Consider the following 27957-nt stretch of genomic DNA (forward strand, 5'->3'; position numbering starts at 1 on the left):
ATATCTTTTTGCATTTTTTATTTCTAATTAATCTATAATGATTATGCTAATGGTATTTTTTCCATAGAGACATGAGAGTGTTTCCAGGAAGCTTGAAAGACACTTGCCAGCATATACACAGTTTTATGGGCCTGAGAATCTGTCCACTGATCGTTTAAGGAAGGTATTTTAAACTTCTTCCCCTCTTTCAAAACCACAAATTCTATGTGCAGGATTATAGGAACACATTATATGGACAGGTAGTCCAGATGTTTATATCACCTATCTCCTAGGTGTTTGTTGCAGGAAGTTCTTTCTGTCAATCCATGCCATGGTTGCATGGGCTAGGGATTCCCTACAACCAACAGCTGGGGTTAATATTTGGGCCTAATTTACAAATGGTTGTTACATTATGTAAGGATTAGTTAGAAATAAACTGGTGTTGAGACATGAAGCCGCAAAGTTCAGCACTTCAAAGAGACAAAGGTAGCCTCAGGGCTCAGCCTTTCTAAGAGACACTTCTGATATATCCACCTACACCAAGCAGAATAGGGTGCACATTTTTCTGAAACTGTCCTTGACAAGATAGCTATAGAATGGACCAGAAATTGTCCTTGACAATATAACCACAAAGCACCCATAGTGGGTCTCAACCAGTCTTAGCAGGTTTTTTATGCCATCTCTACACTTCAAGTGACCTATTAGCTCATTAAGTATAAAATATTTACCTAAATACCCCACCAGAGAATGGAACCCTTGTCTAGAGAAAATGCATAGTCATCCAAGCCCTGAGTGTATGAGTTAGGTTCAATCCTGAATATTCATGAAGAACTTGCATTTCCTTGTCTGCTTTCTGTAAAAGTTCCCCTCCTCAAGCTTCCTGCAAGCAGTCTTGGAGGCAGCAGCCCTGATTGCTCCTTTCCTTGTGCAATGAAATAAAGGTGCCTTTCTTTTCCGACCTCAGCCTTTTGTTTACTGGCTGTAACAAGTTACACTGAGCAGAACCTGAGTTTGGTTTCCACCAGGCAGCATTTCTGGCCAGCCAGTCAGGAGTCATTGCTCGGTTCCTGAGATGGGTTGTGCCAGGGACCCCGCCTGATATCTGGCCCACCTGGAGAGTTCTCCAGGAGACCTCAAAGAAGTCCTAAGGGCCTATCTGCCTCAGACCCAATGGTGTCTATGTGAGCGACATGAAATGTGCCTGCGGTTATTTGGTAAGTACCTAGGTAAAAGCCTTAAAAGAGGCTGAAGAAGCAAGAATATTGACCATTGATGGCATAAAAAGCTCTAGGTATCTGAGATTATTTGGTAAGCACCCAGATAAGACCTTAGAAGAGTCCAAAGAAGAGGGAGTATTTACCATTGAGGGGGTAAAAGGCTCTAGGTTTGGTAAGTAACAGGGTAATTCCAACATAAGTTCTTACAAGAGTCCCAGGAAGCAGGAATATTGATGGTTGAGAGTGTAGAAGACTTTGGGTGCCTGTTGGTGCACTGAATTAGGTTGTGTGAAAGTATAAGTGTGTGTGAGTCTGGGAAATGAGGAACGTTCATGAGATCCTGAAATGCAGCCAAATAAGATGCATCTTTAAAAACTGGGGCTATTTCAGGTTAGACCCAATGAAAAAGAAAAAGATGATTTTCTTTTGTAATGCCACATAGCCTCAGTATGAATTGGCAGATGAGTAAAAGTAGCCAGCAAATTGGTCTCTTAACGATACTGTCCTCCATCTTGATCTTTTCTATCCTTGCAAGGGTAAATGAGATAAAAAGTATTAGGTAAAAGTTTTCATGACTCTGTACTAGAACAAAGAGTTACAGAAAAACATAAAATCTTAGTTCAGAAAGAGACTGTTAAATCACAATTGCCAGTCCTCTCTCTTGACTCCCAAGAGGATCTTACAGCTCCCACTGCTTCAGCATGCGTACCAACCGGTATAGCCCCCACTGTTAAGCCCCCTCAACTTTCATATCCACCCCTCCCTGGTCCTTCTGTCCTGCCAGTGGGCTCGCTGCCCTCACACACAGAACGGAACGACTTTGGGCACCCTCATTTGTCTGTTAGGGAAAATGAAAATGCCCCGGTCGACACCAGTTCTTGAGGGAGTCATGGTATCTTAGAACCATGCTCATGAGTTCACTGCTCTGAATTCCAAAAGCCCTGAAAATACTCTCATGGTTAATATAATCTTTTAGGCAAAGTGCCCCCAATATTAAAGGAAAGCTTCAGAAAGTACAAGGAGGTATAGGGTTAAAAATCTCTCAGCTAGTGGGACTGGCCTGCCAAGTTTACTCTAACTGAGATAAGGAGCAAGCAAGAAAGTCACAATCTAAAACACCAAGCAACCTTCCTAGCTGCTGGCTTGCAGGCTGGAGGCCATCCCCTAAAGAAATAAATAAGAAGAGGGAGATGAAGGCCTCAGGACATGAGAAGGCCCCACATTCCTTTGAAAAGAAACAGGTGCAGCTGATGTAAAGAGAAAAGACATTGAATAAGAGTGTACAAAATGCCAACCAAAGGAACTAAAAAACAGAGAGGTGACGCAGTGCCCAATCATGCCACTAGAAGATGAGTCAAACTGAGGCAAGTCCTTCACCTGATCTTCTGGTTATAATGAAGGTGGAAGAGAGAACCTGTAAAGTTTCTGGTAGATACTGGAGCAGTCCATTCACTTCTGACTCCTCTCCTCAAAAAAAATTAATGATAAAAGAAACTACCCCAATGAGACAGACGCTGTCCATTGTGGGAGTATCAAGAAAAGAACGCCCTACCTTCCTACAACCTCTAACTTTTTCTATACAAGGAAAATCTTTAATATACTCCTTCCTTTACAAAAAACAGGTGGCAGTTACAAATGGCCCACACTATTGGGCCACCAACTAATTACAGGAAAGAAGAACATACCAAATTTAGTTGATCCAGTTATCAGAGATGCAGTAGTGTCATAGGTGTGGGCCAACAGAGTACAGGAGAGAGCAAAAATGTCCCTCCCATTGTCACTGAATTGTTACCTGGTATAGTTCTCCCAAGGCTTAACCAGTATCCCATCAGAGCTGAAGCCTGACAGGTACCGGGCAAAATCATCACCAGATACCAGAAACATGGACTGCTCAGACCATGTTCAACACCCCCCGTGCGGCCAATGAAGAAGAAAAATGGAGACTACCCGTTCTTTCAGGACCTTTGAGCTGTCAACAAGGGAACTGTTATGGTCCACCCTGTAGTCCCCAAACCATATATCCTGCTGTTGACCTTATTGCCCACCTTTTCTAGGTTCACTGTTCTAAGCCTGAAAGATGCCTTCTTTTGCATCTAAATGGAGGAAAAATTCAAGAAACCTTCACCTTTGAGTGGGAGGACCCAGGAACAGGACAAACACAGAAGTTGCATTGGCTGGTAAGTCCTCCCACAGCTCTTTAAAAACAGTCACACTCTTTTTAGATCAGCTTTAGTCCGAGAATTGTGACAACTGACCCTAACCAATGGTGTCTTCCTCAATATGTGGATGATCTACTTGTCGCCAGTCGCAGACCTTGAGCTGTTCACTGATGGAAGCAGTTACATTGAACAAGGATAAAGAGAAGCTGGATATGTGGTGGTCACTTTAGAAAAGGTTCTAGAGCACCTCCCCCAGGTATCTTTGCCAGAAGTCCAAGCTCATTGCCATGTTGCAGGCCCTTAAAATCGCCAAAGGTAAGAGAACAACTATTTGTACTGATTCCAAGTACATGCCTGGGGTATTGCATGCACAGTGGCAATCTGGAAGGAAAGCCTCCGGAAAGCAGGAGGTAAGGACATTAAATATTCTCAAGAGATCTTACAGCGTTTATGAGCTGTTCTCCTACCCACCCAAGGAACAGTAGTACACTACAAAAAGCATTAGAAAGTGGACATCGTGGTGGCCAAAGGTAATTACAAAGCAGATGCGAGAGAAAATAAAGCTACGATCCAACAGAAACCTGTTGTAGTAGCCCTGCTAATTTCCCGTTTAGAGTTATTACCACCTGACCTCCCCCTGGACTGTCCCTAACAAGATAAAAACATTGCCAAGATGGGGGGGGGAGGGCACTTTAAACAAGGATGGATGGCTGTACACCCTTCATGGGTAGATTTTCATTCCATAAAAACTCATACACTCTATTCTACAGAGAGGCCACCTATCCACCCATTATGGACAAGATGGACTATATGATTGAGTTAAGAGACAATTAATTGGACCAAAGGTCCACTATTTCAGCAATGATAAAGAGCTGCCCCACCTGTGTGAAAAATAATCCAAAGAACACTGCTGAATCATCCCCAGGGGTCCAGCAAACTGAGACAATGTCTGCAGACTACTGACAAGTGAATTTCACTGACTGTCTCAAGCTCCCAGGAATTACAAATATCTACTAGTTTTTATCGACACCTTTACTAACTGGGTTGAAGCTTTTCCTTGCAGGCCACTGAGGTTGTGAAACACCTCCTAAACGAAATTATCCCTTGATTTTGGCTTCCCATCTCTATTGGCAGTGACAATGGGCCCCATTTTGTGCCTTGGTGGTGCAATCAGTGGCAACTTCCCTGGCCACTAATTGGAACTTACACACAGCCTTGAAACCACAGTCCAAGAAGACTAGAAAGACAAGGCTATCATCAAACTTAGTCAAGCCGTTGCTACAGGAGGACATTTAAAAAACTGCTGGGTCTGTCACCCTCTCCCAATTTGGAGTTCAGAAGATCCTGACAGTTTATTACTGACCCAATTTGTCCAAAGCCTAACAGGCATTTCCCTTTGGACACCAGGAAACCCTGAGTCCATGGCCATAAAAGTATTCACCTGTCTCATGCTCCAGATACATGCTTCAATCTAACCCCCAGTAAAACTGTCCATGTCAATTACAGTTTTTACTCCCAATGCCTAATGGGAGCATCGACGGTATCCTTAAAGCCAAGAGAATCAACCAGTGAAGTGTTTTCCCCATCTTGTAACCAAGTTATTTCCATTTGGAAAGAAAGTTGTGTGCTAGTAGACCATCCCGATAGACCTACCTGTGATACCAATGTTACTTTTCATGTTTTTCACTAACCTTCTGCCTTTGCCAAGAAGACCAAAACTCCCCACATTTTCTCTTTTGGTAATAGGTCTTGTCACCAGGACCCCTGATATTTAAATATCACCAGTTTCTTAAATAACACATCTTGCTTAGCAGCATGTGCCCTCCACTCAGGATATGTCTTTGTCTGGCCCAGCTGACCCCTGTACAGATGGGTTATTTGACACCTCAACACCAAAATGACTGGGCAGTGCTCTTTGGGCTCACTACCCCATTTCAAGTGTTTAATGTAACTAACTGTTCTGTGTCCACAGCTCACCGAACTAAACGCAGCCTACAGGACATTGTCCAATGGGGGTTATTTAGAGCTAGTTTCTTTATCCCTTGTATAGACATAGCCTCCCACGAACTACTCCTCCACAAACTGTCCCACTCCTCACAAGTCATTGCCTATTCAACAACTCAAGCTGTTAGGACCCAACAAACATCCTTAGATGCTTTAGCTAGAGTGGTTTTAGATAACCACGTTGTGATGAACTTCTTCTTAGCTAATCAAGGAGGGGTCTGGGCTATAGCCAATACCTCTTGCTGCATGTGGATGAATAACTCAGGAATTGTAGAACAAATTGTCAGACATGTTTGGGAGCAAGTTATCTGGCTCCAGAGTGTTAGGGACCACTGCCCTTCTTAGCTGGCTCACTTCCTGGTTACCCAGTACCTCCTGGATACAAGAAGTGTTTTCATTTCTTTTTATCTGCTTATGCATTTCGGAAACCCTGGTGATACAGTGGTTAAGAACTATGGCTGCTAACCAAAAGGTCGGCTTTTTGAAGAATCCACCAGGTGCTCTTTGGGAACGCTCTGTCCTATAGGGTCGCTATGAATCTAAATCGACTCAACGGCAGGGGGGTTGGAGTTTTTGGATTTATGGATTTTACTATGCTGTTGCATCCAAGTTTTTTCCCACATGTTTTAATACCTTCTGACCCAAAACTTCTTTAATAATGATGGTACAATGAAGAGTTAACCTCCACAAAATCCCAGAACTTTACATCCAGCTTGTCACCTCACCAGAGTCTTCCCACCAGGCAAAATATGCAGCTGCACAGTGGTCTAGAATGAACCCTGACCAGTAGTGGTCACGGTTCAAATAAAAAGAGGAAATGAGACAGGCAGCCTCAGAGCTCAACACTTCAAGGAGACAAAGGTAGCCTCAGGGCTCAGCACTTCTAAGAGACACCTGCTCTGGCTTTCCTCCTACACTAAGCAGAATAGCCTGCACATTTTTCTGAAACTGTCCTTGACGAGATAGTATAAAATGGGCCAGAATTTGTCCTTGAAGTCATGGTGGGCCTCAACTGGTCTTAGCAGATTTTCTATGCCATGTCAACACTTCAGGTAACCTATTAGCTCATTAAGTGCAAAATACACATAAATATCCTGCCAGAGAATCAAATCCTTGTTTAGAGAAAATGCATAGCCATCCCCAAGCCCTGAGCACTTGAGTGAAGGTCAATCCTGAATGCTCATGATGAATTTGCATTTCCTTGTCTGCTTTCTGTAAAAGCCCACCTCCCCAAGCTGTCTGCCAGCAGTCTTGGAGGCAGCACCCCCAATCGCTCCTTTCCTTGTACAACAAAATAGAGGTGACTTTCTTCTCCCACCTGAGCTTCTTGTTTATTGGCTATGACAAGTCACCCTGAACAGATCCTGGGGTTTCCACCCAGCAACATTTCCTCATCCTATTTCCACTTAGATATAATAGTCCCAGCGGGTAGAACACTTAACTGTCCACTTTATCTGGTGAGCTTGTGGCCTTAGATTTGTATACACACTGACTCATAGGCAGTGGTAAACAGACCTGGACAGTTGGTTAGGGTATCTGGAGTAACAAGTCTACAAAAAATGGAATTTTAGGAAGGAGAAACAGGCACAAAACATGTTGATTTTAGTTTTTAACTACTAGTAAGTAGCTACAGCAGAGTATGTTTGCAATAGCCAGGAGGATTAGAGCATCTGCCTTATAAATGGAAATCACCTTCCCTTTTCTTTCCCAGAATGCCATGTTCTGTTACTATCCCTAGTACTTTAACCAACTTTCCAGGGCTATTTACAATGGTCTGTAAGTCACTAGAAAGACTCTATTGCACTGAATCAATACATATTTTGTATATGAATTTGCCTTCCGTAAGTGCAGTGTACGAGGGAATGAAATCTTCTAATGGCTTAAAGACTGCCACATTCATTGGTATGGTAATCCACACAACATTGCTTCAGAAAAAAATGTATTTTACAACAACAAAAGTTTAACATGACTACACACATATTGATCTTAACATGAAGTGGGTGGCCAATCATAGTGAAATAAGATAAATTCATTATTTAAAGAGACTGTATGCTTCACTTGTATTATTGAAACATCTGATGGTCAAAGAGGACTGATAATTCTTTTCTCTATTTTAGAATTCAATAACTAAACAAACACTTATGAAATGCCTACTATGTGTAAAACAAAAAGGATAAAATAAAAGACAATGAAATACCTGTTTTTAAGGAGCTTTTTTTAGATGTTAGGAAACTGACCCCAAAGGACAAAGATTCCTACACCTATCAACACTGTACCATTGTACAAGCCTTGACTCCCAAATCTCCTAACTCTGTGTCTGGCATTTTTTTAGGACAACATATCTCACTATTGATCACTAGAACATTTTTTTTTTTTCAATAATTCTTTTCAGGTCATTTTTAACCTCCTGTTTCCTCAAACTGTAGTTCAATGGGTTTAGCATGGGGATCACCACTGCATATAACATTGAGGCAAATTTGTCTTTATCCAGTGAATGGTTTGATTTCGGCTGTAGGTACATAAACACTAAGATCACATTAAAAAAAAAAAAAAAAGATCACATAGTATATAGTGTACAGTAATAGAAAATAGATGAGAAGCACAGGTAGAAAAGGCTTTCTGTTTTCCTTAAGCTGAGTGGATCCTCGGGATGGCAAAGAGAATGAAGACAAAGGAGATGAGAACAATGATAAGAGAGCAAAACACATTGAATCCAGCAATAATTAACAGCATCAGCTCTTTGACAATGTGTCTGAACAAGTTAGAGCAACCAAGGGAACATCACGACAGTAGAACTGGTTGACCACATTAGGGTCGCAGAACGACATGTGGAATGTAGTCACACAGCCTGGGCAGCTCCCAGGGTGAATCCATATATGTGCTAATGACCGTTTGGATCTCTGGTATCCCAGAGGCTGAGAGTTCTGCTGCTAAACAAAGTGTGGGCAGTTTGAATCTACCAGCCACTCCTTGGAAACCCTATGGGGCAGTTCTACTCTGCCCTATAGTGTCGATATGAGTCAGAATCAACATGATGGCAACAGGTTTTTTTTGAGTGATCTTCTGAATGCAGAGTTTCCTAGGCATGAAAGCTACATAGAGTAAAGAGTTGCAAATGGCCACATTCCAGTCATAGGCCGTAAGAGAAAGCAGTAATAATCCCAAAACTAAAAAAATGATAAAACAACACATCTGAGTAACACATGCAAAAAATGACATACTCTTAATTTCATGCTAAAAGTTCACCAGGGTTTTTGAGGTAATAGAGGAGGTACCATAAAAATCAATAAAAGTCAGACGACAGAGGAAAAAGTACATGGGTGTGTGAAGCTGAGGACTGATTTGAGCTTATACAATCAAACCAAGATTACCCATGACAGTAACTAAGTAGATCACTATGAAGGCACCAAAGAGAGTAGTTTGGAGCTCTGGGTTATCTGTGAGTCCCAAGAGGATGAACACAGTCATGTTGAATAATTCCTTTGCCCATGAAATAGATATACAATTCTTCTACAAGAAACCTCTCCAGACCACATGGTCTTAATAATATTGATTCTGTAGGAAATGATCAATTTAGAGAAGATGGTGATCAATATCAGAAGATGATCCTGGATCCCCAGGATGTTATGTTAAATTCAGGTGAAGGAGAAATCTGTTATGTTTGGATATTTCTTCGGCTGTCAGTATGAAGAGATTTTTTTTAGGCAGAAATTCCAATCCACTGGGGAATTGCAAAAGAAGAAAGAGTGTTTAGATTAAAACTTGCAATCAATAAAATTGCAAAATCTCTGTTGTATTTTCTTTAAAATAGGAAAAAAACATTGCAGCATTAAGAATGTGAGTGGTTTTTACAACATGTTAAAATGATTTCTTGTACTGTAAGTTTATCTCAAAATATTATGGATTGAATATATCAATTCACAAGTAAATTATGAATTACCAGAATTAAGTGTGGAATATGTAATATGACAATTTCAAAACCAAAATATTAATATTATTTATCTTTAGGTATCAAGTTTGGTATAACTTTAAACATTCTTTTTTTTTTTTTTTTTTTGCTACTAATTCTTTTCTTTGTTTCTTCAATAGACTTAAATACTAATATTAAGGAAAAACTAAGATTGCTAATTTTCTGTCTTTGTGTCTTTTACAACGTGTACATTAGTAAACCGTTTTCCAGGTAATAAACAGCTTTAGATGACTAAGACACATTGCTTTACCCTCTACCTTTAAGCATCTAAATGATATAAAGATTTTGGAAAGAGTTTTAAAAAACTAACTTCCACAGAATATTTCCACAAATGTAAACTGGGTTCTGAATTTTGAAAGCTGGCATAATTGAAATTTTTCCCATCCAGAGCAAAGGATAAGTTAACTTGACTTGCCTTTATCACCACATTTTCTCAAGTTATTTCAACATCAACCTTACAGATCTGTAAGACAGATAAAATAAAATAAAATATAACCCCCCTCCCTTAACCTTTGACTTCCATCTACTCAGAACCTTTATGTAAGTTACTCTTTTATCTTTTGTCTCTCTTTTACCACTTCGCAATTAAATATCTTGGAGCATCTATCTCCACTTTCTCAGTTACTCTTATAGCTCAACCTAGAGTAATTTACCTTCGTTTTCCATCATTCCACTGATATTTTTTCACCAAGTTCTCTATGAATCTCCCTATTCCCAAATCTAATGACGGTTTTTTGTTTATCTGTTTGGTTTTTGCCTTTGGCAGCTCTATAGCATTAGACTCTGTTGAATATACTTTTGGTTTCTAGAACAAAGCAGTCTCTGAGTTTATTTACTATTTCATTGAATCTCTAACTTGGAAGTTCTGTTTCTATTATCTGTGCTTTAGATGATCTGTTTTTTGGGGTTCATGAAGGTTATTATGCCCTTACCTTTTTATACTCTCTTGATTTTGTCCGATCCAATGTCCTCAATAGGCATTGCTGATTATGTCTGTCTGTCTCTCTATCTATCTCTCTCTGTCTATTAAACCAAACCAAACCTGTTTCCCTCAGATGGATTCTGACTCATGACAACCTCATATGTTACAGAGTAAAACTGCCTCATAAGGTTTTCTTGGCCGTAATATTTATAGAAGCTTATGAGCAGGCCTTTCTTCCATTGTACTCTTGGGTGGATTTGAACCTCCAAAGTTTAAGGTAGTAACTGATTGCAAATTGCTTGTACCCCCAGACCAAACCTGTTGCCATTGAGTTGATTCCAGCTCATAGTGAACATATAGAACAGAGTAGAACTGCCCCATATGGTCTCCAAAGAGTGGCTGGTGGATTTTGAACTGCCTTCTTAGTTAGTAGCTGATCTCTTAATCGCTGCACCACCAGGACTTAGTAGTAAATATCTACCATAGTTCAGGTTCTCATTGATACATTTATGTCCCCATACAGTTTCCTCTGATTTTGGTTTGACAAGCAACTTGGGACAACAATAAATCCTGAGGTTTTATAAAAGCAATAAAAGAAAAAAAACTTGTGTTTCTATTTTAAGCAAAAAAGAAAAAAAATTATAAATAAACCTCTTCCCCTGAGATCATCTTTCAGTGAAGATGGCCTACTTTATTATTACCTTATATGGTAATCTTATAATTATCTTCAATTAGGGTTCAAATCATAACTTCATGGTTGGAACTGAAAGAAAAGACTTTGTGATAAAAAATTGAGTATTTTTAAATACCATATGCAAGTAAAAACGTCAGTTGCCATTGAGTAAATTCTAAATCATGGTGACCCTGTGTGTGTCAGAGTAGATCTCCAGAGGGTCTTCAGTGGCTGATTTTTGAACAGTAGGTCATTCTGCCTTTCTTCTGAGACACCTCTGGGTGGACTCAAACCTCCAACCTTATGCTTACCAGCTTAGTACATTAACCATCTGCATCACCCAGGGACTCCCATTGTGCTTATATGTGCATAGAAAAGATAACGGCAGCAAGAACAGTGAAATATTAGTGGTGGTTGCTGCAACGGGTTTAAATTAGATAATATTTTGTTTCAGCCAAGATGATTTCTTACTTTCTAAAATTAGAAAGAAAAATAACTTTTAAGAAGATTATTCTGAATGGCAGATAAAAGCTAAGGTGCACTTTTTACCCATCTGATGATGTAATTCAAGGCTGACAAGACATCAATGATCATCTTTCCTCTACACTGACAGAGGCCACGAGAGTTGCCATTTTTATTCTCCAAATGCAACAACATTCACCGAATATAAGTGGCTGCTGTTAATATCACTTAAGTCGCTGAATTCATTCTCAAAGGCATTACAGACAGGCCAGAGCTCCAGACTCCATGATTTGTGGTATTTTTATTCATCTATCTGGTCACAGTTCTGGGGAACATTGGATTGATTATATTAATCAGGATTGACACTCGACTCCACACATTTATGTACTATTTCCTTAGCCACCTGGCCTTCATGGATCTTTTTTACCCCTCTGCCATTATCCCAAAGATGATGGTGAACTTTGTTGGGGAATGCAACACTATTTCTTTCCATGCTTGTGCAACACAACTGGGCTGCTTTCTTACCTTCATGATCATTGAGTGTTTCCTTTTGGCCTCTGTCATGGATTGAATTGTGTTCCCCAGAATTATGTGTGTTAATTTGGTGGGGCCGTGATTCCTGGTATTGTGTTATTGTCTACCATTTTGCCATCTGATGTGATTGTCCTATGTGTTGTAAACCTGATCACTATGATGTTAAGGAGATGGGTTATTGGTAGGTGTGTTGATGAGATCTATAAGATTAAATTGTGTCTTAAGCCAATCTCTTTTGAGATATAAAAAACAGTATGGAGCAGGGAGATGGGGGGTCTCACACCTCCAAGAAAGCAGCACCTAGAGCGTAGCATGTCCTTTGAACCCAGGGTCCCTGTGTAGGAGAAGCTCCTAGATGAGGGGAAGCCTGATGGCAAGGACATCCTGGAGAATTGACAGACAGAGAAAGCCTTCTCCTAGAGCTGATGACCTGAATTTGGACTTCTAGCCTATTAGATTATGAGAGAATAAACTTCTGTTCATTGAAGCCATCCATTTGTGGCATGTCTGTTATAGCAGCACTAGATAACAAAGACAGTCTCTATGGTCTATCGTTGCTATGTAGCCATCTGTAGTCTCCTGAATTATTCAATACTGATGTTAAAGAGTCTGCATTCAATTAGTTCCAATTTTTTAAAATACCATATCATTGTACAATTGTCCTTGGAAGTATAAGAAATAATTACAAAATGAGCTTTATGGTTTTACAAAACTAGATTCAAACCTTTATTCTTTCAGATATCAGCTATGCATGTGCTAGTAAATAACATAACCTACTTTGACTATTCTCTTGATAGAATGGAGAATTATATCTATCTCAGCTGGGTATTATGAAAATTAACTGAAACAGTTTATTTAAAAACACTGCACTAACCACCCGACACACCAAAAAGACACAATTGATGTTAACTCCAATTTTATTTTAAAAGTTTGTAACTAAATAAATTAATAATTTATTAACCTAATCTTTACTAAATATAACAAGAATGAATTGATTCATTTTATCAAGAAAGCAATGCATATTATCAGTATCATCGAAGTGCTGGTATGAGAGAATTGCTCCCTCTTAAAAAATCGATTAAAAATGTGCTCATCAACACACACAAAAGAAATTTAAAAGCATTGTATTGTTTTAAAAGATCACAAGAATATAACTTTTTAGCTTTTATAGCTTCATTTTGTTGATTTTAAAATAAAGTATATCATGTTGGCAACTATTTCCAAAAATGCTCCTCTATTTTCTAAGACTGAATCAAAGGAACCATTAGTGTAGTTATAATATTAATAATTAAATGTAATAGGCAACATTTATAAATTGCTTGTTATGTGCTAGGAACTGGGCAATACTCTTCATATTCATAACCTGATCTAATTCTCACAATCAGAGCCCTGGTGGTGCAGTGCTTAAGAGCTCCGCTGATAACCAGAAGGTCCACAGGTCAAATCCACCAGCTGCGTCTTGGAAACTCTATGGTGCAGTTCTACTCACAATCAGTCTAAGAGAAAGGAACTCTTCTTGCCTATTGCAGATGAGGCAGTTGAGATACAGAAATGTGAGCTAGTTCTCTTATCACATTAATTGGAAAAGCTAAAATGGTTAGCCAAACTGTTTGAATGAAGAATCCAAGTTCTAACCACACATTTATGTAGAATAGGCCTACCCACACATTCATATATATGGGCAGTGAATCATAATGGTATGAAGTAGCCCAAATGATCTAAATTGATACAGAATCAATGCCACTAAATGCTCAATGTCAGGGTAACTCTGCTTGAGTTATCTTTCCCAGCTGGGTGCAGAGAAAGTGGACTACTAGGAAAATTATTCAGAGTGTTCCAACCCAAAACACCTGCTATTAAACTTTGACATGGTTTCCAGATTATCCCGGCAGCAGATTTTCAAAGTAAGATATCAGATGTTGATCTATTCTCAATATCATATGGATTTCAGGTAAAATAAGTATTTCCTAAAACTCTACTGCTGAAGGATAACATATCCAAAAAGGATTTCTCTCTATTTTTCTCTTCGCCTCCCTCCCTCTCTCCTTCCCACACTCTTCTTTCAACAACCCAAATAAAATTTACAAAATGATTTTCATGTAGAGATTATTGGAAATAAACAGTGGATGAAACTCACCTTGAGTCTACAGAACTATACCTCAGAATAGTGTGCTCGAACACTTGAAATAAGGGATTTGGCTTTGTCATTTACCAGGACTGTGACTCTAGACAAGATATAACTCTAAGTTTTGTGATCCCTGCCCTATGGCTCTTCATTTATCTGATAGCCAAACACAACTTTTCCATAATTCTCTTCAGTACATTTTTTACCTCCTGGTTTCTCAAACTGTAGATCAGTGGGTTTAGCATGGGAGTCACCACCACATAAAACACTGAAGCAAATTTATCTCTGATCAGGGAATGGGTTGACTTGGGCTGGAGGTACATAAAAATAAGGGTCCCATAAAATATTGTGATGGAGGTCAGGTGGGACACACAGGTGGAAAAGGCTTTCTTTCTTCCCTCAGCAGAATTGATCCTAAGGATGGTTAAGACAATGAAGTCATAGGAAATTAACACAATCAGTAGAGAGAAAAGTGTATTGAACTCAGCAATGATTAATAACATCAGCTCTTTGACTTGGGTGTCAGAGCAGACCAAAGCAACCAAAGGAACATCGTCACAGTAGAAGTGGTTGACCATATTGGAGTCACAAAAAGACAAATGGAATGTCATCACTGTCTGTACAAGACCCACAGTAAAAGCATACACATATGTGCTAGCAACCAGTTGAATACAGAGTTTTCTAGGCATGAGAACGACATAGAGTAAAGGGTTGCAGATGGCAACATACCGATCATATGCCATGATGGAAAGCAAGTACAATTCACAAACTACAAATGTGATAAAGCAACATACCTGGGTGACACACGCATAAAATGTTATACTTTTAACTTCACACCGGAAGTTCACTAAGGTGTTTGGGGTGACAGATGAAGTAAAAGAAAAATCAACAAAAGCCAGATGGTTGAGAAAAAAATACATGGGTGTGTGAAGCTGAGGACTGATTTGGATTAGCACAATCAAACCAAGATTACCCAGGACACTAAGTAGATCACTAGGAAGACACTAAAGAGAATGGCTTGAAGGTCTGGGTTATCTGTGAGTCCCAAGAGGACGAACTCAGTCACAGCTGAATGGCTGCCTTTGGCCGTGAAAAGATTGCAATAAACTCCTCCAGATCACAGTTCCAAGTAATCTTCAGTCTGCTGGTAATCATCAAGCAGATGTTAGAAGATGATTCTGACCCCCCAGGACAATCTTCGTGCTAGCTCTGCATTTGGAATGAAGGCATCTGATCTAGGCAGAAATTCCAAAACATGAGATTATGTAGGGAATAGTAAAAGTAGAAAGATGGCATTTTATTTAAAATTTTATATAACTGAAAAATCTATGGCATATCTACTTTTAGCAAGAGGAAATAAAGATTGGCAGATTTTTGAACACAGATGCCAAAATGTTTTTAAAGTTATTTTAATACTTTAAATAAAAGTATACTAAAACCCAGTGCCTTCGAGTCGATTCCGACTCACAGCTACCCTATAGGGCAGAGTAGTACTGCCCCAGTATACTACATCCTTTAAAAAACAAAAAAAAAGTATACTAAATCCTTTAAAAAATCATAATAAAAATGAAATAAATTCCAAAAATTCATCCCAGAATAGTTAATATAAAAGTTCAGAGTTAAAATTTTGAATACTGTTGAGCTCTCTACCATAAACTCAGGATCGTTTAAATCTTTTTCTCTTACCTGTAATTCCTGTTTTTTTTCTTCAATTGTTGTGTAGTTTTTGTGAATTAAAGGAGAAAAATACCGTGGAAGTATAAACACACTCTTTCTATTTGAAAATTGCAGAACAAGTTAAAGATGCATTAAATGATTCACAAAGCACATTTATCACGTATCTTCCAAGTTCCAAATGCAAAGCAGGAAAACATCCTAAAACGAATTTGTAGAAATGCAAGCTGGTTTCAAGCTAAACAAAAGGAGGGCCCTTTTAATGAACTTTACATTACCACAAAGTGATTTGCCTTTCTAACTATTTTGTCTCAGATTTTATCAAGCTTATAGGTTGATAATATAGGTGTCACCTTTATTTTGAGATATACAAACGGAGGCAGAGAGTTTAGGTTTCCTTTACATTTCTTGATCAGCATGGGATGAAGAAGAGTAACACACTAACTAGTCTCAGCCTTGAATCCCTAACCTCAATTCATAGTTTATTCAATGATCTCTTTTCAGAGGAATGATTTCCCCCACTTACCAGAAACAAAACAGCATTGGAAAGGCAACCCACGTCCATGTCAAACGCTTAGAGCAGTGCCTATCTCATGTTGTGTTGTTAGGTGCTGTCGAGTTGGTTCCGATTCATAGTGACCCTATGTACAACAGAACGAAACACTGCCCTGTCCTGAGCCATCCTTACAATCGTTGTTATGCTTGAGCTCATTGTTGCAGCCGCTGTGTCAATCCATTTTGTTGAGGGTCTTCCTCTTTTCTGCTGACCCTGTACCCTGCCAAGCATGATGTCCTTCTCCAGGAACTGATCCCTCCTGACAACATGTCCAAAGTATGTAAGACGCAGTCTCGCCATCCTTGCCTCTAAGGAGCATTCTAGTTGGGCTTCTTCCAAGACAAATTTGTTCATTCTTTTGGCAGTCCGTGGTATATTCAATCTTCTTCGCCAACATCACAGTTCAAAGGCATCAACTCTTCTTCGGTTTCCTTATTCATTGTCCATTATCTCATACTATGTGCTAAATAAAATTTAGCTCTTAGTAGTGTTAATATTATTTACATTGAGACTTACTCTGTGTGCAATCCCATCACAGTTATTTATCAAGGAGTTTATTTGTTTTGCAATATTTTGAAAAGCGTTCTCCCATTGCCTCACTAAATTTAACTTTGATCCCTGCCCGTCTTGGCTCTTATTCTCTCTAGTACTTACATAGTTGTGTTGTTTTGAAATATGGGCAGCTCTTGCTCTGATATTGCCAAACTCTCCAACATCTTCATTTTATTCTCCCTTGCTTAAACTAATGGGGCCCTGGTGCCACAGTAGTTAAAGAGTAGGCTGCTAACCAAATAGTCAGTAGTTCAAATCAACTAGCCACTCCTCGGAAACTCTATGGGACAATTCTGTCCTATAGGTTCACTATTTGTTGGAATGGACTTGAAGGCAATGTTTTTTTTTGTTTGGTTAAACTAAATCTTGGCTCCCCTTGAAGACCTACTTCTTCTAGGTGGCTCAATTTGTAACTCTACACATATTTCAAATTTGGGAGCTAAGACAAGGCCTTATTCGTACGCAGAGCATTGTTTTTTTACTTATTATTATATCATCCATTTGAGTAAACTCTTCTAATGCTTTGAAGCTTAAAACCATCTTCATTGTTGCCACTTAGATATTCGTATGTCACTCCTTATTTATTGAAGATTTTGGCACCAAGACCATTCTGTTACTTTTCCATAAATTTGGCATCAGTGCCCACAAAAACCACACATTTAATGCATTGTTCCTTGAATCCTTGAAATCTTGGTATCAGTGACCCCAACAGCAACAGCCTTGAACTTCCTGCTCTTATGGCTTCATCTTGGGTCTTATTTATCTGGAAATTGATTAAATGCTAAATATTCAAAATTAGAACATTTTCTTTAGATCACAACCCTTCCCTTTAACATCTTAGTCAGACAATACAACTTTGCATACCAGGTTTCCACTCATATCGCTATTTCCCACTAATTATTTCTCTTCCATTTTGTCACCTCCTTTTTTTAGTTCTTCCCCTACATAGCTTAGATTCCATGATTTATTACTACAATTATTCTTGTCAACATCCTAAACATCCTGGTCTTATTTCTTTCCAGATCAACTAACATCTAGGTATTTTTAAATATTCTTCCTTCACAATTGTACCTGAACTCCCAAGAACATCAAGCAGGCAAAAGTGAACAATTAGAAACTTATATTCAAAAGTAGTCACTTACTTTTCCCCAGAAGATTGGCTTTTTCCTGAATCAACTTTCTCTCAGTCTATATGTAACTATTATTTCAGGCCCTTTGAATTTCTTCACACTCTTCAATAAAAAAAAAAAATACCACCCCTTTATTCTCTACCAATAATTCCATCATAAGATTTTAAATAACAAAACAAAACAAAACAAAACAAAAAATTCAACTTCTTTTGAAGAGTTGTGCAAAACTACCAGCTTCCATTTTTTTTTTTTTGGAGGATATTTTTTTTCTAATGCTGTTGTTAGGTGGCATTGAGTAGGTTCCAACTCAGAGCAACCCTATTTACAACAAAATGAAACACTGGTCCTGAGCCATCCTCACAATCATTACTACGTTTCAGCCCATTGTCTCAGGCACTGTGTCAATCCGTCTTTTTGGTGGTCTTCCTCTTTTTTCACTGACTCTCTGGTTTACCAAAGATGATGTCCTTCTCCAGGGTCTGGTTCCTCCTAATAACATGTGAAAAGTTCATAAGACAAAATCTCACCATCCTCACTTCTGGGAAGCATTCTGACTGTATTTTTTCCAAGACAGATGTGTTCATTCTTCTGGCAGTCCATGGTATATTCAATATTTTTCACCAACACCATAATTCAAATGCATCAATCCTTCTTCAGTAGTACTTTTTTAATTGCCCAGCTTTCACATATATATGAGGCCATCAAACAGACTATGGCTTGGATCAAGCACACCTCTATTTCTAATGCCTAAACTTATATTTTGATCACATGCTGTTTTGCATTCCGTATCTTCTCCTCTGCTAATTTATTCAACCATTTGCATTGTTCTATAAACAAAGTATATGGTCAGACCTCACCAGTGTTCTTTCATTTCTACTCCTGCCCCTTTACCTAAGATAACCCTCTACCTCTGCTCTTGTCTTCCACCCTTCATTACCAAACACCCGAGAAAAGTTGCCAACACTTACCCCCTCTTTCACATTCATGTCTTGACCTATTGTACTATTGTTATGTTTTTTTCTCAGCATTGCATTGAAATTACATTCTTGAAGTACAGCAACACTCTCCTTTTTCCCAAATCCAGTGAAGACTTCACCCTTGACTTCTCTGTAGCATTGGACACCATTTACTTTTATCCTAAAAAACATTGTTTTTTGGCTTTCAAGTAGCCAGAATTTCTGGGTTTTTCCATCCTTCTGTCCACTTTTACTCTCCCTTGATAGCTATGTTTTCTTTGTCTATATTTTAAATGACTATCTTACTTTAGACTTCAACGCTTAGCCAACTCATTTCCTTTTTGAACATTCTTGTTGAGAGCTCTCATTTAATGATATGAGGACAATTGTCATTTATGTACTGATGATGCATCAACTTAAATATCTAAGATAGGTTTTTCTCTAAGTTCCAGGTACATATATCCAACAGATTTCCAGATAACATTAATTTAAATATTTCAGAGGTACCTAAATTTAACATGTTCGAAAGAAAAATCAGAGTTTCAAAACCACCCCACCCCATTCATATGCCTTAAAGCGTGTATTTTCTATCTCAGTGAATGGTACCATCTTCCAGACATTTATCCAGGTGAGAAACCAAGAAAACATTTCATGTACCTTCCTTCTTTTACCAACAAATAATTAATTATTGAACACTTCTAATTTTTTAATCCATTTTTTTCAAATACGTCCTCTTCTAATGTTCTCTATATCATGAATTCTTTTCTTTATCTAGACTTCTATCACACCTTTCCTGGAGGAAAAGCCTAAATATTGCTCTCTTTTATCCTAGGCTCTAGTTTTATAACCCTCTTTGTGCATATGGCAGCCCAAGAGCTCTTCCTAACTGGCAAGTCTTAACTTTTTCTTCAACTGAACTTAGGATAAAGTTCAAAGTCCTTAAAGTGACTAAATCGACCCTTGAAAACAAACTCCTGCTTTGTAGACTAGTCTCATCTCTTCTGACATCCCTCATGTAATCTCCATGCCTCAGCCATGTTGCTTCAGTTTCTCAGGTGTGACAACATAGTTTGTGCATAGTTTCGTCAGAATACTCCTTTCTTTACCTTCACCCCTCTGGTTGGCTACTTTCTTTCATCTTCTCCTTCCAATCCCAGGTGAAATCTCACTTCTTTCTGTAGGGCTTTTATTATCTCTCATGTGCTACTCTGAACTATTCACCTACCTGTTAATTTGTCTGTAACCTACTCTAAATTTGAAATTTTTGGTAAGCCAAAATGGTTCTATATTTTCCCCAGTTTTACCTCCAATACCCAACAGCAATTAGTAGATACTCCAAAAACACTTGTAAAATAATTGAACATATGAATCCAAAGTTTGTGTTACTCCAAACCCTTTTTTACTACCTCAAATGCCTTGAATATTTTTCAGTACTGCATTGCTGTTTTTGAGTAATCTATGACAAAACCAAAAAGAATTCAATTAGTCTTGAAGCCAATTCTGGGAATGCCAACAATACTTACCAGTACTTAAGTACTGTCAGTGCATTTTGTATGGTTTGTAGTCCCTCTAGAGGCTTTTCCTTGTATTACATCATTCTTTAAAATTTATGAGAAACAATGTAATGATGTCTCATGAGCATAGCAAATTATGTTATAGTTGATCTTTTGGGATTCAATTTGCCTCACAAGCAAGGAACAATTATTTGAAATGACAGATAACTTTGCTGAGCCAAAGTATAATAAAGAATAATTGCTTAACAAAGATCATTCTAACGTTTTAGAAAACAACATGGAAAACATTTAATTGTACTTGGTTTACTTTTTTATACTTTAATATCGGTCTTACTAAATTTATAAATTTCAACAAGTGGTCATGATATGCATTAGATCAAAGTATATTAACCCACCACTAACTAATAATTTGGATTGTACCAAATATCCAACTCTAGATGAGAAATTCAATCTGTTGCAATTAACAACTAGCATGGATTTCTTATTTGCTACTGGTGTACTTAGTTTGATCTCAGAGAATTATGCTTGAAAGTTCTGTTCACAAGGGATAATAACTGAAAAAGAACTTATTTTATCCTGCACTGTGCTGGAAAGCATTTAAAGGTACATAGATCAAACCCTGCAATGAACTCTATTCATTACCATTTCATCCATGTATGTGTGTAGAATAATAAACAGAAAGATGAATAGATAGAAAAATCACAATCAACCCCTTCTTTTTATACAAACACACACACAAGATCAACCTTAATTATTGTGAATATTTTGTCCAATTAACATTATTTTTCTAGTTCTTAATAATACCATTTTGGGTGGCCCAGGGTTTAAGTGCCCTACTGCTAATCTCAAGGTCCACTCTTCAAACCCACCAGCTCCTCCGTGTGAGAAAGATGTCACTGTCTGCTTCTGTAAAGATTACAGCCTTGGAAACCCTATGGGGCAGCTCTGCTCTGTCCTACGAGGATCAGTATGAGGTCAGAATTGACTTGACGGTAACAGGGTTGGTTTTTGTGTTTTAGTTTTGTGAATTTAACAACCACAATAAAAGTATCTTGAACAGAAATTTTACAGAAGTCACTATATATTTTTGCATTGTTTTATTTCTAATTAATCTGTAATTATTAACTTAATTTTAGTTTTTCTACTGAGATGTGAGAGAATTGCAAGGTAGCTTGAAAGACACTTGGGCCTGAGAACACGTTCACGCATTGGTTTACGGAGATATTTTAAACTGCTTTCCCTCTGTCGAAACCACAAAGTCTATTTCCAGGATTGTATGAACACGTTATATGGAAAGGTAGTCTAGATGTTTATATTACCTATCTCTTAAGTGTTGTTCATTGTACATAGCTCTTTCTATTGATCTATGCCATGGTTGCCTGGGTTAGGGATTCCCTACAATGACAAAAAGGCAGGGTTAATATTTGGGCCTAGTCCATAGGTCGTTGTTATATTATGTACTAGTTAGAAATATACTGGTGTCTCACCCCATCTCCACTTAGAATTCATCATTTCAAGAAACTGTATGCTCTATCTCTATTGATGAGATATTTAATGGTCAAAAAGGGCTGTTAATTCTTTTCTTTATTTTAAAATTTAACAATGAAACAAAAATTTATGAAACACCACCAAAAAGGATAAAACAAAGGACAAGCAAATAACTATTTTCCATAAACTGAGCCCCAGAGGGCAAGGATTCCTACACTTATTAGCACTGTACCATTGTACAAACTTGACTCAAAAAACTCCAAACTCTGTTTCTGGCATTTTTTTCATGAAAATGAATCTCACCATTGATCGTTAGAATATATTTTTTTTCAATAATTCTTTTCAGGGCCTTTTTTACCTCCTGATTCCTTGAACTATAGATCAATGGGTTTAGCACGGGTATCACCACTGCCTAGAACACTGAGGAAAATTTGTCTTTATCCATTGAGTAGCTTGACTTGGGCTGTAGGTACATGAACATCAAGGTCCCTTTGTAAATAGTAAGAGAACATAGATGAGAAGCCCAGGTAGAGAAGGCTTTCTGTCTTCTTTCAGCAGAGTGGATCCTCAGGATGGCAAAGAGAATGAAGACATAGGAGATGAGAACAACTATAAGTGAGAGAAACACATTGACTCCAGCAATAATTAACAGCATTAGCTCTTTGGCATGTGTATCAGAACAAGGTAGAGCAATCAAGAGAACATCATCCCGGTAGAACTGGTTGACCACATTAGAGTCACAGAAAGACATGTGGAATGTAGGCACTGCCTGTACAATTCCCACTGTCAATCCAAAAATATATGTGCTAGTGACCATTTGAATGAAGATTTTCCTAGGCATGAGAAGTACACAGAGTAAAGGGTTGCAGACGGCCACATGCCAGTCATTAACCATGACAGAGAGCAGTAATAATTCCCAAACTGAAAATATGATAAAACAACACACCTACATTACATATACAAAAAGTGACATACATTTAATATCACACAAAATGTTCACCAGGGTGTTTGGGTAATAGAGATTGTTGTTGTTGATAAGGTGCCGTCGAGTTGGTTCCGACTCATAGTGACCCTATGCACAGCAGAGTGAAACATTGCCCAGTCCTGCACCATCCTTACAATCATTGTTATGCTTGAGCTCATTGTTGCAGCCAGTGTGTCAATCCACCTCGTTGAGGGTCTTCCTCTTTTCTGCTGATCCTGTACTCTGCCAAGCATGATGTCCTTCTCCAGGGACTCATCCCTGCTGACAACATGTTTAAAGTATGTAAGATGCAGTCTCGCCATCCTTGCCTCTAAGGAGCATTCTGGCTGTACTTCTTCTAAGACAGATTTGTTTGTTCTTTTGGTAGTCCATGGTATATTCAATATTCTTCGCCAACACCGCAATTCAAAGGCGTCAACTCTTCTTCAGTCTTCCTTATTCATTATTCAGCTTTCACATGCGTATGATGCAATTGAAAATACCATGGCTTGGGTCAGGTGCACCTTAGTCTTCAGGGTGACATCTTTCCTCTTCAACGCTTTGAAGAGGTCCTTTGCAGCAGATTTGCCCAATGCAATGCATCTTTTGATTTCTTGACTGCTGCTTCCATGGCTGTTGATTCTTGATCCAAGTAAAATGAAATCCTTGACAACTTCAATCGTTTCTCCGTTTATCATGATGTTGCTCATTGGACCAGTTGTGAGGATTTCTGTTTTCTTTATGTCCAGGTGTAATCCATACTGAAGGCTGTGGTCTTTCATCTTCATTAGTATGTGCTTCAAGTCCTCTTCACTTTCAGCAAGCAGGGTTGTGTCATCTGCAGAACGCAGGTTGTTAATGAGTCATCTTCCAATTCTGATGTCCCGTTCTTCTTTGTATAGTCCAGCTTCTCATATTATTTGTTCAGCATACAGATTAAATAGGTTTGGTGAAAGAATACAACCCTGACACACACCTTTCCTGACTTTAAACCAATCAGTATCCCCTGGTTCTGCCCAAACAACTGCCTCTTGATCTATGTAAAGGTTCCTCATGAGCACAATTAAGTGTTCTGGAGTTCCCATTCTTCGCAGTGTTATCCATAGTTTGTTATGATCTACACAGTCAAATGCCTTTGCATAATCAATAAAACACAGGTAAACATCCTTCTGGTATTCTCTGCTTTCAGCCAGGATCCATCTGACATCAGCAATGATATCCCTGGTTCCACGTCCTCTTCTGAAACCGGCCTGAATTTCTGGCAGTTCCTTGTCGATATACTGCTGCAACTGTTTTTGAATCATCTTCAGCAGAATTTTGCTTGGTGTGATATTAATGATATTGTTCTATTATTTCCAGATTCAGTTGGATCAGACCTTTCTTGGGAGCAGGCATAAATATGGATCTTTTCCAATCAGTTGGCTAGAAAGCTGTCTTCCATATTTCTTGGCATAGACGAGTGAGCACCTCCAGCGCTGCATCTGTTTGTTGAAACATCTCAGTTGATATTCCATCAATTCCTGGAGCCTTGTTTTTCGCCAATGCCTTCAGAGCAGCTTGGACTTCTTCCTTCAGTACCATCGGTTCCTGATCATATGCCACCTCTTGAAATGGTTGAATATCGACTAATTCTTTTTGGTATAATGACTCTGTGTATTCGTTCCATCTTCTTTTGATGCGTTCTGCATCATTTAATATTTTCCCCATGGAAGCCTTCACTATTGTAACGTGAGACTTGAATTTTTTCTTCAGTTCTTTCAGCTTGAGAAATGCTGAGCATGTTCTTCCCTTTTCATTTTCCATCTCCAGCAAGGAACATGTCATTATAATACTTTACTTCGTCTTCTCGAGAGGCCCTTTGAAATCTTCTGTTCAGTTCTTTTACTTCATCAATTCTTCCTTTTGCTTTAGCTACTTGATGCTCAAGAGCAAGTTTCAGAGTCTCCTCTGACATCCACCTTGGTCTTTTCTGTCTTTTCTGTGACCTCTTGCTTTCTTCATGGATGATGTCCTTATGTCATTCCACAACTCATCTGGTCTTCGGTCACTAGTGTTCAATGCATCAAATCTATTCTTCAGATGGTCTCTGAATTCAGGTGGGATATGCTCAAGGTCATATTTTGGCTCTTGTGGACTTGCTCTGATTTTCTTCAGTTTCAGCTTGAACTTGCATATGAGCAATTAATGGTCTGCTCCATAGTCGGCCCCTGGCCTTGTTCTGACTGATGATATTGAGCTTTTCCATTGTCTCTTTCCACAGATGTAGTCAACTTGATTTCTGTGTGTTCCATCTGGAGAGGTCCTTGTGTACAGTCGCCGTTTATGTTGGTGAAAGAAGGTATTTGCAATGAAGAAGTTGTTGGTCTTTCAAAATTCCAGCATTCGTTCTCTGGCATTGTTTCTATCACCAAGGCCATATTTTCCAACTACTGATCCTTCTTCTTTTCCAACTTTTGCATTGCAATCGCCAGTGATTTTTAATGCATCTTGATTGCATGTTGGATCAATTTCAGACTGCAGCAGCTGATAAAAATATTCTATTTCTTCATCTTTGGCCCTAGTGGTTGGTGCATAAATTTGAATAATAGTCGTATTAACTCATCTTCCTTGTAGGCGTATGGATGTTATCATATCAGTGACAGCGTTACACTTCAGGATAGATCTTGAAACATTCTTTTTGACAATGAATGCAACACCATTCCTTTTCGAGTTGTCATTCCTAGCATAGTAGATTATATGATTGTCTGATTCAAAATGGCCAATACCGGTCCATTTCAGCTCACTAATGCCTAGGATATCGATGTTTATGCATTCCATTTCATTTTTGACGATTTCCAATTTTTCTAGATTCATACTTCATACATTCCAGGTTCCGATTATTAATGGATATTTGCAGCTGTTTCTTCTCATTTGGAGTCATGTCACATCAGCAAATTAAGGTCCCGAAAGCTTTACTCCGTCCATGTCATTAAGGTCCACTCACTTTGAGGAGGCAGCTCTTCCCCAGTCATCTTTTGAGTGCCTTCCAACGTGGGGGGCTCATCTTCCAGTACTATATCAGACAATGTTCTGCTGCTATTCATAAGGTTTTCACTGGCTAATGCTTTTTAGAAGTAGACTGCCGGGTCCTCCTTCCTATTCTGTCTTAGTCTAAAAGGTCAGCTGAAACCTGTCCTGCATGGGTGACCCTGCTGGTATCTGAATACCAGTGGCATAGCTTCCAGCAACACAGCAACACAGAAGCCTCCACAGTACGATGAACTGACAGACATGTCGGAGGGTAATAGAGGAGGTACCATAAAAATCAACAAAAGCCAGATGACAGAGGAAAAAACACGTGTGTGTGTGAAGCTGAGGACTGATTTGAATTAGCACAATCAAACCAAGATTACCCACAGCAGTAACTAAGAAAATCACTAGGAAGACTCCAAAGAGCATGGCTTGAAGCTCTGGATTGTCTGTGAGTCCCAAGAGGATGAACTCAGTTACTGCTGAATAATGCCTTTGGCCATGAAATAGATATACAGTTCTTCTAAGGGAAACCTCTCCAGAGGACAAGGTCTGAATAATCTTGATTGTGTATGAAGTGAGCAGTTTATATATGAGAAGACGGCCCTAGTTCACTGGGGCGTTCTATTAAATTCAGTTGAAGGAGAACCCTGTTATGTCTGAATATGTCTTCTGCTGTCAGGGTGAAGAGATTTGTTTCCGGCAGAAATTCCTATCCAATGCAGAATTGTAAAAGAAGAAAGATGTTTCAATTAAAATTAACAATCAGTGAAATAGCAAAATCTATGTTGTATTGTCTTTAAAAATATGGAAAATAAACATTGTAGCATTAAGGCTGTGAGTGGTTTTCACAACATATTAAAATGGTTTTTTATGGTATAAACTCATCTCATAAAAATAATGGATTGAATACATCAATTAATAAGTAAATTATGAATTAGCAAATTTGAGTATGACAAATGAAAACCAAAATATTAATACTATTTATCTTTAGGTATCCAGATTGGTACTATTTTTAAACACTTTTTTGTTGTTGTTGTCTTTCATTTCCACTTCTTTCTTTTTTTTTCTTCTTCCTCTATATTTTTTTTTCAGTAGACTTATAGTACTAATATTAAGGAAAAAATAGGATTATTTTCCATATTATAAACAGCTTTACATGATTAAGACACATTTTTTCACCCTCTATCATTAAGCACCTAAATGATGTACAGTGTACAACATTTGGAGACAGTCTAAATAAATAAATTCCAAAGAACATTTCCACAGACCTAAACTGGATTCAGATTAAGAGATTATTTTAAAAGTGTGTACTATTTCCTCAGCCACCTGGCCTTTGCAGACTTTTGTTACTCATCTGCCTTTACCCTGAAGATGATGGTAAATTTTGTTGTGGAATGCAAGACTATTCCTTTTCATGCTTGTGCAACACAACTGGGCCACTCTCTTACCTTCATGATCACTGAGTGTGTCCTTTTAGCCTCCATGATGTATGGTCGTTATATAGCCATCGGTAGTCCCTTGCGTTACTCACTATTAACTTTAAAAAGAGTCTGCATTCAATTAGTGGCTGTTCCATATATATATGTATATATATAGTATCACTTTCTGTCTATCTTACTGTGGACCCAATGTAATTATCCATTTTTATTACAATGACCTTCACCTCTTAGATCTGTCCTGTTCAGACACACACAAAGGGAATGCTGATCTTTTCTTTTGCTGGCTTTGATATGATCTGTTCCTCTTCAATTGTACTCGTCTCCTACATCTTTATCATTGTTGCCATTTTAAAGACTTCCTCTACCCAGGGGTGACTCAAGACCATCTCCACCTGTGGCTCTCATATGGTGGCTGTCACTATTTTCTATGGCACACTAATCTTCATGTATCTAGAGCCTACAGCAATCCACTCACTGGACACAGACAAAATGGCTCCTATCTTTTACACTGTAGTGATCCCCATGTTGATCCCTCTCTTCTATAGTCTAAGGAACAAGGAGGGAAAAAAAGCCTCCAAGAAAGCCTTGGATAAAGATTGTGAAACTGTAAAGATGTTGCAGTTATGA

The 27957-nt window shown here is 38.5% G+C and overlaps 2 pseudogenes; one reads left to right on the forward strand and one right to left on the reverse strand.

The window, feature by feature from the left end:
* The first annotated feature begins 1169 nt into the window (after positions 1 to 1169).
* On the forward strand, positions 1170 to 27957 carry LOC135232062 (olfactory receptor 8U3-like; annotated as a pseudogene).
* LOC135231765 (olfactory receptor 5AL1-like) lies at positions 13243 to 22810 on the reverse strand (annotated as a pseudogene).

The sequence above is a fragment of the Loxodonta africana genome, chromosome 7 (assembly GCF_030014295.1).
Source record: "Loxodonta africana isolate mLoxAfr1 chromosome 7, mLoxAfr1.hap2, whole genome shotgun sequence".
Lineage (NCBI taxonomy): Eukaryota > Metazoa > Chordata > Mammalia > Proboscidea > Elephantidae > Loxodonta > Loxodonta africana.